Below are 4,823 nucleotides of genomic sequence, written 5' to 3'. Positions count from 1 at the left end.
CCTGTCTTTCTTATCTCTTTTCTGTGTCTCTTTTTTCTGTCTTTTCTTTTTTTTTTTTTTTTTGAGACAGAGTCTCACTTTGTTGCCCAGGCTAGAGTGAGTGCCGTGGCGTCAGCCTAGCTCACAGCAACCTCAAACTCCTGGGCTCGAGTGATCCTTCTGCCTCAGCCTCCCGGGTAGCTGGGACTACAGGCATGCGCCACCATGCCCGGCTAATTTTTTTATATATATATCAGTTGGCCAATTAATTTCTTTCTATTTATAGTAGAGACGGGGTCTCGCTCTTGCTCAGGCTGGTTTTGAACTCCTGACCTTGAGCAATCCGCCCGCCTCGGCCTCCCAAGAGCTAGGATTACAGGCGTGAGCCACAGCGCCCGGCCTTGTCTTTTCTTATTTACTGTTATCTTCTTTCTGACTTTCCCTCTCTATCTCTTTTCTCTCTCTCTCTCTCTCTCTCTCTCTCTCTCTCTCTCTCTCTCTCTCTCTCTCTCTCTCTCTCTGCTGTGTTGTGGCCAATGCAGAGATGGGTTTGGTGGACGATTTCTGTGCTTGGGTCGACCCATCCTTTCTTTGACCCGAGTACTACCCAGGCAGGAGCCTGCTTAGCTTCCCAGATCAGATGACATTGGGCGCGTTTGGGGTGGTGTGGCCGTAGAGTGACCCGTCGTTTCTCGATACCTTTTATTATTATTTTTTGCTTTTTTTTTAATTTTAATTTTAATTTTTATTTTTCTGGGGGCCCCCTCTCTGGGGCCCCAAGAGAGGGGGGCCCCAGAAGTCGCCCCTATTATTATTTTTTGTACTTCACTGCTCTGGCTAGAACTTCCAGAAGAATAATGTGGACTAGAAGTGGATAGAGCGGCCCTGACATCCGATCTTTCAAAATCGAGTGTGATGTTAGCGGTGGGCTTTCGACGTATGGCCTTTATCGTGTTGAGGAAGTTTCCTCGTGTTCCTAGTTAACTGAGTGTTTATATCACGAAGGGATGCTGAATTGTGCTCGATGTTTTTTCTGCCTGTATTGATATGATCGTGCTGTTTTCTTCCTTTATGTTATCATCCCGGTGTATTATTTTGACTGATTTTCTTTCTTTTTTTTTTTTTGTGAGACAGAGTCTCGCTTTGTTGCCCAGGCTAGAGTGAGTGCCGTGGCGTCAGCCTAGCTCACAGCAACCTCAAACTCCTGGGCTCAAGCGATCCTCCTGCCTCAGCCTCCCAAGTAGCTGGGACTACAGGCATTCGCCACCATGCCCGGCTAATTTTTTGTATATATATTAGTTGGCCAATTAATTTCTTTCTATTTATAGTAGAGACGGGGTCTCGCTCTTGCTCAGGCTGGTTTTGAACTCCTGACCTCGAGCAATCCGCCCGCCTCGGCCTCCCAGAGAGCTAGGATTACAGGCGTGAGCCACCGCGCCCGGCTTTGACTGATTTTCTTATGTCGAGCCGAGTTTCCCTTGTGGGATATCGCGTCCGTGGGGAGTAGGGGGACCGCGTGTGATGCCTTCCGGGGCCCTTCCGGACTCTGAAACGATGGTCTCCCGAGGGGTTGCCCCGTGGTTTTCGAGGACACGTCTGGTGGCCGGCGCCGGTCGTGTTCGGGCTCCCTCTGGCGGCCGCTTTTATACGAGGCTCCCGTCCTCCGAAGCTCCGGCGCGGCGGGCAAAGGAGGAGAAGGTCGGCGACGTGGCCGGGGCTGAGTTCCGGGAGGCGGGCAGCCTTCCCGGGTCCTTGCGGTTCGCGCCTGTGCGCCGGCCGGGAGGTCTGTGAGCCGGAGCTTGGGCCGGCAGGTCTATGAGGGGAGGTGGCTGGTGTTGCGTTTCCCGGCTCGGCCGCCCGGGCGGGTCGCGGGGCTGCCCGGGCGGGTCGACCAGCACGCCGCCGCGTCTTTGTCGACCCGACCCACCCCGAGGGGACCGTGGGGGCGGACGGGAGAGGGGTTTGTCCGGCGACCGGCCGGCCGCCGTCCCGTGCGCGTCCCTCTGCCTCGGCCTCGCTCTCCCTACCCGCTTTCCCGGGGCCGGCACGGGAGACGGGGACGGCCCCGTGAGGGGCACGCGTGGCTGGGGTCCTTGCCGTTGAGCCCCGGTACGTGGTTTCCTCCGATCGTGCTGTTTTCTTCCTTTATGTTATCATCCCGGTGTATTATTTTGACTGATTTTATGTCGAGCCGCGTTTCCCTTGTGGGGACCGGCCGCCGGGTGGTGTGGGTGGCCGGCGAGGGCGACCCCGGCCGGGCCGCGGCCGCTCGTGGGCCCCGGTCGCCCGGTCCGGATGTCTCCTTCCCGGGTCCCCCTGCCGGGGGTGGCCGGCGAGGGCGACCCCGGCCGGGCCTCGGCCGCTCGTGAGGCCCGGCCGTCCCGTCCCGATGTCTTCTCGAGTCCCCCGCGTTGGGGCCGGAGATCGGCCCCCGGGCGGCCGGCGAGGGCGTCCCCGGACGGCGCCCGACCCTCTGCGCCACGGGGGCCCTCGGGGTCGACCAGATGTCCGTAAGTGCCCCGTGTCTGTCGGCACTGGGGACGTGTTGGGGACGGGTGGCCGCGTCTGGGTTCGTGGGGTCGGGCGTGGTCGAGCGGCTCTTCCCCGGCCCCCACGCGGTGTTTTCCATCGCCTCGGATCGTCATCTTCGGCCTGCAGGTTAGTGCTGACACGCTGTCCTTTGGCGACTAGCGTCGAGGGAGTCGGGCCTCCAACGCGGCGAAAGGGCTCTGGGTTGCCGGGGATTTGGCGGCACCGCCCGGCCCTGTTCCCCTCGAGCCGGGACCCGCCTGGGCCCGCGCGCCGGCTCTGGGGCGTTGGAGTGTCCCGACGGCGGTGTGCCGCCTCCGGTCCGTCTCCGGACTCTCGAGGGGCACCCGCCCGGGGGCGTTTGCGGCAACCCTCCGCGGAACCGCTGGCTCCGCGCCGCGCGTGTCAGGCGTCCTCGTCCTCGGGTTGTCTGCCGCCCTCCTGGGAGGCGGGGCCGGTGAGGCTGAAGCGGGCCCCTCTGATCGCTGTCCTCGCCGGCCCGGCCGTCCTCCCTGCTGCTCTTTCCCCCCCTCCGTGGGGGGGACCTGATCGATGTGGTGACGTCGCGCTCTCCCGGGCCTTGGACCGCGTGCCAGGCGAGGGACGGACCGCTCTGGTGAGCGGGGACCGCTCTTCTCGTTCTGCTCGCGCGGCGGCTCGCCTCTCCTCCCCCGCCCGCGGGCGTCGGGTGGGAGGGCGGGACCGCAACGGTCGCTCGGCCCGACCTCGCTACCCCGCCCTGTGCCCCCGTGGCCTTGGCGGGGATCGTTGGCTCTGTTGACGCGGCGGGCAGCCCTCGCTCTCTGCCCCTCGTGGCTGTGGCTTTGCGGGCGTCCCTCCCCGTGGCGGGGGGGGGTCTGTCCCGCTCGCCCGGTCGCGCGCCTTTTCGGCGCGTGGTTCCCGGGTCTGTGGCCCTCTGTGGTGCTCCTGGAGCGTACCGGGTCGGTCCCCAAAGGTGCCCGAGACCGAGCGGCGGCTGTCGTCCTCGTTCCCGGCGTCCCTCTCTGGTCGCTGCCGCAGTGTGCCGCGTCGTGTCCCCGAGCAGTCCTGAATCGGGGGGTCGAGGCGGTCGAGCCGACGGGCGTCACCCCGTGCCGCGCGGGCGGGCGGGGTGCCGCTCTGTCAGTCCCCACGGCGTGCGTGGTGGACCCGGAAAGGCGAGAGCGGCGCGGTCCGTGCTCTTCTCTCCCCGCTTTTTTTGGGGGAGGGTCGTCGCACCGGGCCGCGTGGGCGAATCGTGGTCGGGGGGACTGTCCCGGCGCCTCGGTGCCGGCCGGTCCCCCCGGTGGTGGCCCCTGCCGTGGCCTCCCTCGGCGAGCCCCCTCTTCCGTTACTGCGGGGGAGGGATTTTTCGCTCGGAGACGAGGCGGCTGGATGAGGGGGGGCCCCGACCGCGAACGCTCAGAGATTGCCGCGGGTGCTTGTCGTGCCCATACCGCAGACCCCCCCACCCTCCCGGGCGTGCGTGAACGCCTCTGCCGGGGCCCAGTCGGGGACGACCGAGGGACGGGGACGATCCGTCTTCGGCGAGAAAAATCTTCTCTAGCGATCCTGGAGGCGTGCCTCTTTGGGGTACCGGATCCCCCAGCCCGCCGCCTCTCTGCGCGTCGTCAGCCGCCGCCCCCGTGGCGGCCAGTTGTGCGTGGGCAGAGTTCCCTCCTCCCCGCCGGGGGAGGAAGGGGTCCGCCGGCCCCCGCGGTGGGGACCGAGCGCCACTCTTCATTCACGCCTACTGTGGCCCGCGCCTCCCCCCTCTGAGTCGGGGGAGGGTCACGCTGGGCCGGGGCCGGCGTTCCGGTCTCGAGGGCCGCTGTGCCGTGGGTCTCCGAGGGTCGCCCGGAGTGTGCTGGGGGAGCGGGGTGGGTTGCTGGAGCGCCGTCTCCGCGCCCCCTCCTCCCCCTCGCCAGCGAAGTGGTTTCTCCGCCCGCGCCCCCGTCGCCGGGCCGCGGTCGGATGGGCGCCCGTGGTTGGCGCGCGTGGGACCGCTCGCGTGGGGGCCGCCCGGCCTCGGTGTCGGTCCGTCGGGGCGTGGTGCCCCCCCCTCCGGGGTTGGGACCGGACGGGAGACGGATGAAGACGGTCTATTGGGCGCGTTGGCGGCGCTGGGCCTTGAAGGGACGGGGTCGCTCTCGGGATCCCCCGGTGGCGGGGCCGTGGCCCGCTGGTGGGTCGAGGGGTTGACTGGCGGTTAGGGCCGGCTGGCGTCACGGGCACGCCGCGGGACCGCTCCCGTGTGTTGGGGCGGTGGGATCCCGCGGCGTTGTTTTCCCGGTGGCCCGGTCGCGTCCGGGGTCTCCTCTCTCTCCCGCGGGCTT

Source organism: Microcebus murinus, unplaced genomic scaffold, assembly GCF_040939455.1.
Source record: "Microcebus murinus isolate Inina unplaced genomic scaffold, M.murinus_Inina_mat1.0 scaf024_hap2_Mmur4.0, whole genome shotgun sequence".
Classification (NCBI taxonomy): domain Eukaryota; kingdom Metazoa; phylum Chordata; class Mammalia; order Primates; family Cheirogaleidae; genus Microcebus; species Microcebus murinus.
This window is presented reverse-complemented; position numbering follows the sequence as displayed.